This window comes from Pteronotus mesoamericanus, unplaced genomic scaffold (genome assembly GCF_021234165.1).
Source record: "Pteronotus mesoamericanus isolate MK-2021 breed Mesoamerican mustached bat unplaced genomic scaffold, CSHL_Meso_final scaffold_174, whole genome shotgun sequence".
Classification (NCBI taxonomy): Eukaryota; Metazoa; Chordata; class Mammalia; order Chiroptera; family Mormoopidae; genus Pteronotus; species Pteronotus mesoamericanus.
In genome coordinates, this window is record NW_026555309.1 from 453398 (window position 1) to 468688 (window position 15291).

The 15291-nt window shown below is 35.5% G+C and overlaps 1 pseudogene; it reads left to right on the top strand.

Moving 5' to 3' along the window:
* The first annotated feature begins 567 nt into the window (after positions 1-567).
* LOC129084113 (DEP domain-containing protein 7-like) lies at positions 568-14295 on the top strand (annotated as a pseudogene).
* The last annotated feature ends 996 nt before the right edge of the window (positions 14296-15291 follow it).

The window sequence follows — 15291 nt, forward strand, 5'->3', positions numbered from 1 at the left end:
GTAGTCTCATGGGGCTGATAACCCAAAAGTTTGAGTTTATGTCTTGTCAGAAAAGAGGGCTTCTTTCTTTTTTTCTAAAAAAATATTTTATTTATTTATTTAGAGAGAGAGGGGAAAGGAGGGAGAAAGAGGCAGAGAAACATTGATGTGAGAGAGAAACATCAACCATCTGCCCCTCTTACAAGCCCTAACCAGGACCAAACCCACAACTCAGGCACGTGCCTTGACCAGGAATCAAATCAGTGACCTTTTACTTTGCAGAATGACACTCAACCAACGGAGCCACACAGGTCATGAAAAGAAGAGGGTTTCTAATAATGACTCTAGGCTTTCATTAAATACCCTTGAGAAGATATACTCTGAGAATAAAGGACAACAAAAATGGACCAAATCAAAACATGGATTCTATCTTGAGTCAACTCGATCAGTAGATTAGGACATGTCCTCTTCCTCCCAACTTCCCAGCAGAAGCCAACTAAATTTGTCTAGCAATCAAGCAAAAATGACGTGTGTCAGTAGGTATCTACGTGACCACAAAGTGAGGAAAAAGCCACTAGGAACAGATCAATGAGTGATCTAGATGTTGAACTTTTGGAAGTTAGACTTGAGAATAATGCTGACAAACATATTCAGAAGGTAAGTGGTAAGAAGAGAGAATTTAGCCAGAGGATTATAAAAAAAATCAAATGGTGATTCTAGATTCTTCACTACAAGAAATAGTAAAACATTTTTATGAAGATAGAAAATAAATAAAAACATAAATATCACAAACCTAAGTGAATATTGACTATATAAGACATTGATAATAATGTATTGTGAAGCTTAAAAATATTTACAATTAAAATATACATCAACAATAGCAAAAAATGGTAAGGGAAATGAACAGAATTGAAGGGTAATGTTTGTCTGAGAAGAGGTAAAACTACTAGTTATAAATAGTGTGTTTGTGTATGTAGATGTATGCACCGATAAGGAGAAAAATGGGAAGAAATTATTTAATTAACTCCAAGCAAGAAAGAAAAGGGAAAAAATTATTGATGGGGAAAGTGGAAATGAAATAGTAAGAAGGATCTCAAATATGTTAGGAATAACATTAATTAAAAATTAAATGGATTAATATTTTGATTAAAGATAAATATCAGATTTGATAAAACACAAAAACCCAATATGTGCTACTTACAACATAAATATAAGAACATAGCACAGTTGAAAGTGAAAGGATAGACAAATCACAGATTTAATAGAAAGCTGTTGTACTTATATTAATAGGCAAGGTAGACCTTAATAGAAGAATACTAGAGATAACAAGGGCATTTCATAATGATAAAAAATCTAGTCTATTTGAAAGGTATAACATTTCTAAATTTGTAGGATTCTTAGAACATAGTCTAAATATATATAAAGAAGAATCCAACAGAATTAAAATGAAAAATGAATGATATCATCAATCATAATGGGAGGCTTTAATATACTTTTGTCATTACAAATAAAAATGTAGATAAAATTGATAAGAATATGGATAATTTGCACAATAGAATTAAAAAACCTGATCCAAATGACATGTATAGAATTTTGTGCCTCAGATTTTTGAATATGATATATTTCTAAGTAAATATGTAACACCAATAAAGGGCTATAAAGCAAGTTTTAATAAACTCCATAGAATTAGAATTTGTGTTCTCTGGCCACATTAGATATGAGATGAAATAATAAAAGATTCCCAGGAAATCTTTAAATACTTATATGTTAAGCAATATTCTTATAAATAACCCATGGTTTCAAAAAGAAATTCAATAGAAATTAAAACATATTTTGAACTAAATTTTACTATGAATATGGCATATAAAAATCCCACAGGATTCAAACACAACCATAGTTAAAATTATAATTATAGTCTTTAATTGTTTGTTAGGAAAAAAAGACTGAAAAACAATGACATGAACATCTATTTTAGAGTTAGAAAAACAACAAACTAGTGTTGAAACAAGTAGAGGGAAAGAAACAATAAAGAAAAGAGAAAACATTGGAACAGAAAATTATGTGTAATAGGGAAATTCAAAAAACTAAAAGCTGTTTTTTAAAAACATGAACAAAATTGATAAATTCCCGGTATGACTAATAAAAAAAGTACAAAGGCACAAATTATCAATGTTAGGGAAAAAAAAACAACAGATATCACTACGGTTCCTACAGAAATTAAAAAGAAGCAGAGAAAAAATATGAACAACTTTGTTGCAATAAATTTTGAAATGTAGAAGAAATGAAAAAAATTCTTGAAACAAACTTGTCAAAATAACAGCAAGAAGAAATTTAAAATCTAAAAATACTATATATACAGAAGAATTTAATCAGTAAGTGAAAGTCTTCCTGCTTAAAAAAACAAAACAACAATAATAACAAAAAAATCCCAGGCCTAGCTAGCTTTACTAGTAAAATATTTCCAACATTTAAGATGAAATGACACCATTTTACACAACACTTTGAGGAACCAAAAACATAAAAAAATGCTTTGAAGTTGTTTTATATAGCCAATCTTAACACCAACTTATGGACATTACAAAAAAGTAAAATTATAGATCAATCTGTCTTACAAACATAGATATAATAATTATAAACAGATATATTACCAAATGTATAGATACAGAAGACAATTCATCAAGAGCAAGTTGGAATTATTTCAATTATCAAAGGTTGGTTTATCTTTTTAATATTGTTGGGACAAAGGAGAAAAAACCAAAAATAACCATTTAAGTTGATTAATAAAAAGTATTAAATAAAAGCTAACACCTGTTCATAATGCAAAATATCACAACCTGCTATTAGAAAGAAAGAAGTGTCATAATGTGATAAAGGAGTATTCAGGCATTTACAAAAAATGCACATAGAAATATCATATTTAATGATTTTAGATTAAAAACATTTCCTTCAAGATCAGGACTAAGGTTTTAGCCAATGCAATACAATAGAAAAAAAAAAAGATTATTAAGATTGGAAAGGAAGCAATAAAAGTGTTATTTTTCTCAGAAGGCATAATTATGTGCATAGAAAATGCATTAAAATCTATAGGTAATTTATAGAATTAATAAGTAAATTTAGCATGTACTATAAGGTCAAAACACAAAAATAGTCTTTGTATATAAAAACAATTGTAAAATAAAAATTAAAAAATGTATACTCTTTATAATAATATCAAAATAAAAATACTTGAAATAAATCTGGTGACAGGGTAATTTGATCCAAAAACCTGGAGGACTTTCGGAGCTGTCTGCTGAAGCTCATGTGTCATACATGCCCTTAAACCCAGAATTCTACCCCTATGTCAGTAATCCATAACATCACTATAAAGGACTTGCAACCTCCAGTGATTTTTCCTGGGCTATACCATGGTCAGAAAATAATTAATTCTTCTTCATATACCATTGACTTAAAATCTTAACAAAATTGAGTAACTGCATTTGGAGGTGGTGGGGAAAATATGTGAAAAGTTAGTAGTGTTCCTTGTTTCTCTGTCCCTCAAGATGAATTTTATTTGCCCAGAAACAAGAAAGAGAACCAGTCTGTTTGGAATTCAGCTTGTATTCCAAGACATAGTAATCAACATCAAGAGAAATAAAAACCTATTTTTTAGTTTGGTATCTTTTGTATTTCATACTTTTTAAAAAATTTTCAAGCATTTGAACTTCCAAGACATTTAAGTAACATGCTCTTTTTATTCTTTTATTTTCTTTGTTGCTGCAAAGGTCATGTTTAGACTTAAAGTTGCATGATCCTTGAAAACTCTCTTAGTATGATTATAATGTGGAATACCTTTATATGAATATAGTAGAAATAAGATAGGCAACAAACACTCCATTAAAAATAGAGATAGTGTTCTGTAAAAAATAATCAGATAACTTTAACGGAGAATAAAATATAAAGTAAAAACATTTTGCATTTATTGGTAATTTCTCAGTACTTTCAAAAGTTGTAATATTCTAAATTTCCATAGGTAAGTATAATTTCCTATTAGAGCAATTATAATTTTATATAAATATTTTACTAAGGGGACACAAGCGGAGAAGCTTATTTTAAGGGTATTATTATTGTTGCTGTTGCTCCTGCTTCTGATTTTATTATTGCTATTTGTTTTTTAAAGACAAATCATGATTTTCCGAGTTTTAGAGAGAAAGTTATGGCTGCACTCTGCTTGAATTCTTTCCCAGACAAAGAGTGAGGGCAATGATTAAGTAAGCACATCTAAGTCACATTATCTGAGTTACTCTGTAATCCTCTCCTGCTGACAGGAGACACTTGGCTGCATTCATATGGGCTGAGGAGAGATGAGATGAAATGAAGATTTATTCCATTCCATCTGCCATAGACTCGATGGAAACACAACGCTTGGACTGCATAATGGATTTCAGCTAATGAGACGTTGTTTCACTGACTAAACTTAAGTACAAAACCATTAGATAACAGTTTATTTAACTTTATATATCAGTTTATCTGGATATTATTACTCAAAATAATAACATTATAATGGTTTATATGTTTCAGCTCATAATACATTTTTATTTACATGATATTGTTAGATGTGAGATTCTTGAGGAAAGAGATGATATCTTGTACCTCTTTTGTTCCCCGACACCTAATACAGTTTCTTTTTCTTCCTAAAAACAAACACCATCCTGGATTTTGAAGACTATAGTTTTGCCTGTCTGAACTTTCTATAATTGGAATAATATATGTACTCCCTTGAGTCCAGTTTTTGTCATTTATTATTATATTTTTGAGATTCACCACATTGTTTCACATAAAAAGAGCTATTTCAGTTTAAGGCCTGTATAGTATTTCTATTTGTAAATGCATTATACTGATGATGCACATTTCATTAGCTCTTGTGAAACTATGATGCCATGAACACTTCTATACTATCTCTTGGTGTACCTGTGGACAACTTTTTGTTGATTGTATCCCTAGGTAGCAGGCATTGCCAGGTCACAGGTGATGTTTGTTTAAATCTTGAAGATGGTGCCATGCATTTCCAAAAGTAATGGGCCAATTTGTGCTCCCACCAACAGGAAATTAGAGTTCCCTTTGCTCCATATCTTTGCTAACTCTTGGTATATCGGAACTTTTAATTTGATTCTATGAGATCAATGATTATTATTATCAGCCTTGTTTTAAAAATGGAGAAACTGATATTCAGAGAAAAAAATAACTTGCCCAACATCATACAGCTGGCGAGAGCCAAGCCAGAATGTAAACTGTGGGGGACTCCATCCTGCAGAGTCTGCCGATTTGTTGCAGAAGAAGTAACGAGTCGTCCCAGACACTTCTGCCTGTCAAGAGAGTGGGGTGGCAATTCCTTCTAGAGAGAAATGCCCTGAACCCTTCTCTGAAATGGCTTTTATTGAGAATGATATGTGCAGTGGTATACAGCATACGTGCAAAGCTTATCAATCCACATTGGAAAGCTATAGATAACAGTAAGAGGAATACATAGATCAGCCTTGGGTTAGGGTCTTTTTGACATACTGAGTCAGAAGGTCATTAAGCGAAGGTTCAGGGGCTCAGAAATTTTTTCCTTGCTTTGAGACTAAACACTTGGTTTTTCTTTATCAGGACAGTGCAAAGCAGAGCAAGCTTCAGTAGATACAATGCACTCTTTAGGCCAGACTTCGCATGGGAGCCCTTGGTGCTATGTTTGTCTGGTTGAGACTTCGAGGCCACTTTCAAGGCCTGCCTCACGTGGGGCTGCAATTCCCGATACCACACAAAGTGGCCTCCAACAGTAAACCAGTAACCTAGCCTCAGAGTCTGCTCTCTTATCTACTACATATCATGTTGTCTGAAAAAATTCAGGGCCCCAAGCACAGTAGATGACAAGGAGGGATTCATGGGCATACCACCAGTGCAGTCACTGAGGACCCTGTGCTCAGAAGGGGGCCCCGTGTTTGAGGTGCTTGAAGTTTAATGCTGTGCAGTTACCATTTTGAAATTCTTCATTATTTTATCCTTGGATTTGTGTTTTGTAAATGAGGATGGATGGAATGATGAAGCATTGGGGAAGCACTGGGGACTTGAAACCTCTCTGCTGCCCTGGGATGTGTTCTCTCTACACCTGCTCCTCTGGCCCTGCCCAGTGAGCACGGCTGCCCTCCCCAGCAGGTGGAGTGGACACACGGAGAATGGAGTCAGACCATGGGCTCTGAGTCACGGGGTGGGTCCTGCGCCTGTGAAGGTCTAGGCACACCTTGTGAGTTGCCCCTGCCCAATCAACATGGCCTTAAATAGCAAATAAAAACCACCACGGCAGATGAAGAGGCACCAGAAGAAAAGCCTCTCTTCCCTTCTTCCTTGCTTTTTGAACAAGGGACTTCATGTTTTCATTCTGTCCTGGGCCTGAGATTTTATTTGGTACACTGTTTATTGAGATCATCCTTCCATTTTCTTTACTTTTATATCTTAGGCATCATTTAAATACACTTTTCTATCTAGTATTGAAAATACACAATATTTTTATAGTTCCTACATACAATTTGCCTTTACTGTGGCTGTTTCCCATTTACTGCGCACTGCTACATGTGTTGACTCATTCTTGTCTCCTGAGTCCATGAGGGCTATGGGGGAAATGCAATCTATCTTATGCAGAGAAATGAATGAATGATTCAGGGATTCATATTGAATAAGTGGTTAAACTGGGGCTTGAACATAAGTGTTCTAACTATCAGGACAGTTTTCTTTCTAGTAAATCACAACTCACCTTTAAGAAAGCATCATTTTGTATGTCATAGAGGAAGTTTTTATGTCCGATACTGGCTTTGGGATTTCCACATTGCTTCTTCAGAATAGCTGCTTATTAGGTACAAGCTTGATGAACATGTTTTATTCACGTGGTACTTTGGTGCCAGTTTTACAATGTGTTCAGCCACAAGCAAAGAAACAAGTAGCTGAAAGTAGGTAATTAGGATTGCACTGGGAGTTTTAAAAGTGGGTGGAATGTCCTTAAAATCTGAACATCTGGTTGTTATACTTAGTGAGCAATAAATGATTAAAGCATTGCTGACACCGGTTAGCAGAAATGTGTTCCAAATCTTCGGTTTATGTGATTTTTGTTTTTAAAAGGACTGATGATAAAAACATAAAAATAATCTAAAATGTGACTAATCCACATAACTTGCCTCCCCCTTTTTGATTCATTCTCTAGAGCATTCCATACAGTGTCCTGGAATGTCTGCTTCGTGAAACGGTGTTTGTGATCGCTGCCGGGCCTGCGGTTCCCTCAGGTACCTCCGCAGATCCCTCCACAGCAAATCTCTTGGAGGTCTGTCGGACTGCCCACTGAGAACACGGTGATAAGGCTGCTTTTGTTCTTATGATGCTGCCTTTTTACTTGGTATACGCACTGAGGAACTCCTTTCATTTATACTACCTGCATGCACCATTAACAGAAAAAGGCAAATTATAACAAAATATTAATTTCATAGTAATAACAAGGCTAAATGCAAATAGTGGAGTAGCTTGATTCCAAAATTATTTTTTCCAGAATTTGCTGTTTATTTCAGAGCACACACAAAAACTGTTGGGTGCTATTTATGCTGTTTCTTTTGAGAAAGCATTGAGAAGTAGAATCCTGTGTATGGAGTAATTGCATAAAAACAAAGGGTTGGACTGTCACCAGAGCTCTTGAACATTACTTTCTTGTCAGAAGAAGAATTTGGAACACTGGACTTAAGAAAAAATAAAAAGGTTTGATTTTGCCCAAAAAAGAAAGTGGAAAACACAAGTATGAGAAAGAAAATTTCTTGGAATATGTAACAAAATACTCAGAATTTGAACCAACAGATTTGTGGAGCACAGAAGTTCAAGGTAGAATCATAAAATATCATTGGGGTCTGGAGCTGGCAAAATAAAACAATGTTGGCCTGGCCTTACAGGATTCTAGAGATTGGAACAGAAAAGACGACATGGCAGCAAAGAAGTTCTGAGACTTGCCAGTGGTTTCAGCAAGTTTGATATTGTTTGCTTGTATTTTTTTTCTCTCTCACATTTTATTATTGCTACGAGATGCTAAAGGCTCTCAGAAAACAGAGTTAGTGAAGAAAGGCTCAAGATACGTCCAGTGTTCATTGAAAGGAAGCCTGACTGATAACAGAGGAGTAGTTTGGACAATTTATTAAATGCCATTCTGTGGATCAAGGATTTCTGTGCTCATGGCTGCATATTTAGGTAAAGAACAGCACCTTGCCTCTCTTCTCCCCTTTACCCATAGACGCACTCTGCATACTTTTATTAAAGCTTTATGGAAAAGGAATTTAGCAGAAAATTGTATACACAAAGTTAATAAAATGTGTGTGAAAAGCCTCTCTTTGTTCACCTTCCAGTCTTTTGCACTGATGTCTACAGAATAGTATCTGCTCAGGCTGCCCCAGCTCTGCCAGGCGGCCGGCTGCCCCTGCCCACTGGCTGTCCTGCTTCAGCCAAGGCTTCTGAGCACTCCTGCCAGCCTGTCCAGGACCAGCTAAGTTCTGCAGCTACTGACACGTCTTTAGGCTGGCACTTTTCTCTGATTCTATGTATGAGAGATTCTGTCCATGTCTAGGACAAATAGTAGTACTATAGAAGAAGGGTTTTTTCTTTGCATTCCTTCCCTTTGAAAGTAAGCTGTCTTTTGAGTATATGCACTCAGAGGTACAAGAATGCCACGTTCTTTATTCCTCCAACTGGTCTCTTCTTTTTTTCAAGGTCTCCATTCTTATTATGAGGGTGGAACATGGGTGGGTGGAGACTTAAGCTTGCAAATTAAAGATAAGCCAGTTTTTTGTTTGTTCGTTCGTTTGTTTGTTTGTTTTGCAGTTTGAAAGCAATCACTTCAATTCAAAATTAAGCTGATATATGACTTTTTTTCCTCTTCTTCTTGGGCAACCAGTTTCAGGAGTAAGAACTCAGTACTGGATGGGCAGTGCCCTGTGGCCACTTGTCCTGATTCAGAGCCCATAGATACTGAAGTAGCAATAGTTTGAAGGGGGACTAAGCTGAAGTCCTTCCTCAGAGAAAGTGCTAATTAATTATATAAAGAGATAGAGAATATTCTGTTTAAATGTCTAAGAGGACAGGTTCTTATATACTGTATCTCAGAGTTGGCTGCTCATGCACACATACTTAGTGTGCCAGTTTCAATCCACCCTACTCTAGTCTAAAACAGTCCACTAATGAGCTGTTTTAGGCATTATTGTGGAGCTATGCAGTCTTGTTCAGTTTGAGCTGTTATAACAACATTATAGACTGGGTGATTTATAAACAACAGAAACAGTTCTGGAGGCCAAAGAAAGACTGAGAAGTCCAAGGTTCAAGGCAAAGGCAGATTTGGTATCTGGTGAGCACCTCTTCCCTGGTTCATAGATGGCAGTCTTCTTGCAGAATCCTCACAGGGTGAAAGGGAGTGGGGAGCTGGGGGGTTTCTTTTATGAGGACACTAATCCCATGAAGGTGGAGCCCTCATGACAATCACTTCTCAAAGGCTCTACCACCAAATACCATCCTACTAGGGATTAAGTTATAACATATGAATTTTGGGGGACACATTCAGTCTATAGCATATGCTGCAGTGGGATATGCCTAGACCTTAGAATTGCAGAATTCTTAATTCAAATTCATGCACACCATGTAGTACCTATCTGTATGACCTTTCATAAGTTTCTTAATTTCTCCATGTCTCAATTGCTTTCTTGTTTATTTTTATTGAGATAAAAACACTTAACATGAGATTTACCCTCTTAACAGATTTTTAAGTGTACAAGACTTTTATTGTAATCTATAGGCATATTGTTGCAATGTAGATCTCCAGAATTTATTCATCTTGTATAACTGAAATTTTATACAAGTTGATCAACAATTCCCTATTTCTCCCTTTCCCCAGCTGCTGGTAACCATCATTCTACGTTGCTTCTGTGAGTGTGACTATTTTAGATATCCCATATACGTAGGATCATGTAATATTGGTTGAGTGACTGGCTTATTTCACTTATCATAAAGTCCTCAAGGTCATCTGTGTTGTTTCATATTGCAGAATTTCCTTTTCTTAAGACTGACTAATATTCCACTGTACGTATATACAACATTTTCTTTATCTCTTCATCAATGGGTGTTTAGATTGTTTTCACATCTTGATTATTGTGAATAGAGCTGCAATTAGCATGAGAGTGCCAATATCTCTTTAAGATCCTAATTTCAATTCTTTTGCATAAATACTCAGAAGTGGAGTCACTGGATCATATGATAGCTGTATTTATTTTTTTGAGGAACTTTTTAGTTTTCAGCATAACTAAAAAAGTGAATTAAAAGAAAGTCCGTTACACAATGTCTAGGTATTCAAGCCATCATCCCCTTGAAATAATTATCAGTTCATTAGTGGTAAATAGGAGAGGAGCAGAGACTTCTAAAATGCCCTATTGCTAGCAGTCTATCTTCCATTGTCTTGTAATATTTGGTGTCTATAACCTTAGCTTGTGCATCAGTCAGTGGGCTGATTCAGAAGAAGACGGCAGAGTTGTACCTAAAAGACACCTTATAAATTGAATGTTCATGTGATGCATTGCCACTGTAAAAAAAACCCTCATCTGCCTTTGAAAAATATGAGTTTCTATAGTGAGCAATTGAAAAAAGGCATAGTTTAAAGCATTTTGTAAAGTATAAAACATTAGACAAATGTAAAGTATTATTATAGTAAAATAGGTATATTTTTGTCTTTTTATTTGTTGGGTAAATTTTTACATCCTGAAAACGTAAATGTAAAGCTATGGATCCATTATGTCACAATACGAAAACTTTGTTTATTTTTACTCTAACTTAATTTTGTATATTTACTTTCAGCTTAAATATCCAAAACAGCCTCTCCCCATAGCACTCGCGAGTGCGCACGCGTGCGTGCACACGCCTCCACACCTCAAATGGACTAATTATGCTACTAAATACTAGAGTCCAAAATGATTATTTAAAAAAAAATCCTAAGATTGAATAGCTACCAATTCCTTCCCATATTCACTTAAAAAAGCTTCACCATTTCTGTTTTTCTGATGTATCCATGATGGTTGACTATTAGTAATACCTGCAGAAAAATCATGATTTAGCCTTCAGTTTGAATTTTGAAGAACTGAAAGAAATAATTGAGCATGAAGCAAGTACGTTTGGTAGAGCAACCAGAAACACTGAGAAGAGGTAGCAGGTACAATGATTTCATTGTATTTCACACTTGATGTTGGAGTTACTCTTTTCCCAAGGGGCAGCTCTGGAGCCTACTGAAACAGCACAGTCTACTGCACTGTCTACTCTCCAAGGTGGCTGTGGGAGTAGCCAGATGTCACTGTTGTTGATGAAAATTACAAGTATTTTGAATTTTAAAATATTTTTATTGAAACAAAAAGGTTCCTCTGTAGGTGAGGTACCAAATGCTATGCAGAAGATATAGCTGAGTAGGACAGTTGATAATGATTGCCATTGTTATGATGGTTTACAGTTTATTTTAAGTGCATTTACATACATGCACTCTCTATTTTCATTTTGAATTTACAGAAAATAAGTTTAAATTATTTATCAAAATGTCTGGTTTCTAAACATTAATACCTAATAAAATACATACAATATTAGTTTTTATATATTCAGTTATTAAGATTTTTAAAATTAAGAGACTCTCAAATACTTTCTGGTAGTATTAATCTGTATTGTAGTCTATAAGTAAGGATACCCAGAGGAAAATAGGAACTCTGTCCTACAAACCTAGCCTTGTCTCTTATGCTGGCTTTGAGGCCCCAAGAAAAAAATAATATATACTAAGTACAATTTATATGTACTTCAAGGAATACGCAATCATACATACAGGTGAAAGCAAAACCAAACTACAACAAATAACAGCACAAACCCCAAGAAACTATAAAGGTCTTACTTACTACTTAGGGGAGAAAAGATGTTTATTCAATTCATTATTTAATTTTGATAGTTTTGAAACAAACATTTTGTAGAAATTTCACCTGGATTCTAGGTGGCAAGGAGGGAAGCTGAAAAGAAAATAAAGTTCCATAAGCAAATATTTCTTTCTGGAAGCAAATGGAAATCTTAAGTTCTTGATCTCACTGTTCTTAGCAAATGTTCTAAAAGACCCAAGGCTACTGAGTATGAGAATAATTCTCTATCTTCTGCTGTATGCTACAGTTTTCACTTGGATAAAATGACTTACCTTAACTTTCCACCATCTATCTGATGAATCATTTATGGCCTAAATGAATGTTGCCCAATGTTAAAACACATTGGATAGTAAATTAAAAAATGTGGTATACTTTTATACAATTATGTCTATCTAATGACAAAAGGGCCTTCAGGTTTTACCTGAAAACTGACATGAGTTGACACATAACAGAATCATAGCTAACAAACATGCACAAGAGCCCCTAGAAGCTGAGAAACCGTGATTTTTATTCACCTGAGGAAAACCATACATGGAGCGCTTTACTCCCTCTCCTCCATCTCTTCCCTCTCCCTCCTTTTCCTTCTTTTGTATGTACCCTAATCTTATGTATGTCTTCCAGTTTTCTTAATCTTAATTTCTTATTTTAAAATTACTTGATTGAATATAAACTTGTTCTACCTCTTCCTGAAACAAAGGGAGGAAAGTGTGGAGGAAAAACTTACTCTTTTTTCTTCACTTCTCTTGTCGTCCCTCTTATTCTCTCTAATTTAGATCTACAATGATGTGGAGATGAAAGCAGAGAGGGAAAGGGGTACATGAGGCAGAAACTTTGGGTATTATTTTCTCAGGGAGCACTCTCTTAAACTGCCATGTTTCCCTGTGCTGCAACGTCAGTGCAGCTGTTGACACTCTGCCGACACACCTGGCCACCCTGAGTCTCCCTGAAGCTGCAGTGAATAGTTCTGGCAGGTTTACAGCTTTCCACTTCAAGTTTAGAGTGTGTTTTTTCTCTGACCAAGGGCTTCCTCCAATACTATCTCAACCCATCAACCTGAGCGGTGGTGAGAGTGGTCAAGGGGGAGAGTCACACCCATTGGGAGCCCTCCTCATCCTCTAGGGATCAATTCTGAAGGACTTCCCTTAAGGTTTCTATTTGGTTTTCAGTAGACTGAGTCCCAGTTGCTGACAGAGGTAAGCAGCATGTTCATGTACACTTTACCAAAATTTCCCTTTCTTTTACACTTTACTTCCTTCCTTCACTGTGCTTCCTGAAGTCACCTCGTAACTAACTGTCTCCAAGTCTTTTGAGAAGGATCTGATCCAGGGGAAATCCATGTTGAGATGGTCACTCTACCAATTATCAATGAAGACAAAGAGGTTTGGAAACATTCATTACGAACAAAATTCACATTGTACTGATACATATATTTTAATGGGGTTTCCTAATACTGTGTCACATTTAGATAGTGCTTTGTAGCTACCTACACTCAAACAGCAAGAGGTTGCACCTAAAGTTCCTCAACCTAAGAGGGAGCCTGATTTGGTCAACAACAGCAACTGTCTGGATCGAGGGATTCTCAAGGCGTATGGAGACTCTCAGGAAGATGAGTGGCTCTCTGCAGCAACTGACTGCTTGGAATACCTTCCAGACCAGATGGTGGTGGACATAAGCAGAAACTTTCCTGAGCAACCAGATAGAATAGACTTAGTGAAAGAACTTCTGTTTATTGCCATTGGCCAATACTACACTAATAGGGAACCTCTGTTAAATCACTTATGTGATATTCACAATGGAATTGCAGAACTCTTAGTGAATGGGAAGACTGAAATAGCATTAGAAGCCACTCAGCTCTTTATAAAGCTTCTGGATTCCCAAAATAGAGAAGAATTTAGAAGGCTACTGTACTTCATGGCTGTTGCAGCACATCATTCTGAATTTAAATTACAGAAAGAAAGTGACAACCGAATGGTTGTGAAAAGGATATTCTCAAAAGCTATTGTTGACAATAAAAATTTATCTAAAGGCAAAATTGATCTCCTGGTACTCTTTTTAATGGATCATCAGAAAGATGTTTTTAAGATTCCTGGAACTCTATATAAAATGTCAGTGTTAAGCTCATGGTCATTCAGAATGGAAGAGATCCAAACAGAGACACAGGATACATATTTTGCCAGAGAATTGATCAAAGTGATTATTCTGACCATACACAGAAGACAACCAAGAATGAGTTATTGAATTTATTAAAAACTATTGATAAGGATCCAAAACTGTCTGCCAAAGAGAAGAAAAAATATTAGGTTAATTCTATAAGTGTCACCCTGACATCTTTATTGAATATTTTGGAGACTGAGCTTTTAAAGACTGTATATAACTTGTGTATTTTAAGAGTTATGTATCCTAAAGATTCAATCACATTTGTAATTTTGAATGTTCTTCTAAATATGAAACTACTTAATAAAAATTTTTTTGTATAAAAAAAGGGGTCCAGACATATTTAATTTGGTTATTTGAGGTCAGCAGTACATGCTATGGTTGTTTACATTTTACACTTTATAGGTCCAAAGAGGATAAATGACTTGCCTAAAGTTATAGAGAAGACCCGGAAAGAAAAACCAAGTTGCTTTTTACGATGTCTGTGTGATATGCTATTCTATAGTTAGGTGATTTGTCTTTTATTGTCAAATTTATGGAAAGAGAATTTTACTAACTTTAATTGTGCCTGCTGTCATTACATTGGCTCTGTATTTTATTTCTGCAAAATAGTAATACATTTGTTTCCTCCTTTTCCCAGTGGGGAATATAAATGTGCCATTTAATTTTCTAAATTAACAGCTATGGGCATGCTTATTACATCCAGTGAGTGATATAACTCAAAGGTGAGTGGTCTAATCCCTGGAAATAGCTCATTAATTTGGAAACTCAGTTACATAGTTGTGTGCTAACTCTTTCCTTTCTTGTTCCCAAAGCAACCCTCTTCAAGAGACGGGATGGGGGTGGACGGGGTGGGAGTAGCAGTGAAAAAAATGAATTATGTTTAGCAAGAAAACAATTCCTTAGTGATTCATTTCAGATTGCTTCTGACGACTGTCATCTCACAAGAAAGCCTGTGTTCATAAGACTTTCCGACCCACCGTGCAGGATATTAAAGAAAAATTCCTTCAAGACAAACACTTTATCTTTGAATAAAGAGTAGCACTTATCTTACTGAAAAGACATTCATCAGGTCTGCAATTCTTACTGCTAAAGCCTTGAATTAACACTACAATGAAATTCGCACTACTTTCCCTAAGCAATTAGGAGATAAAAATTCAACGTGCAGCTGGATGTGCTAATTGCTTGCATTCTG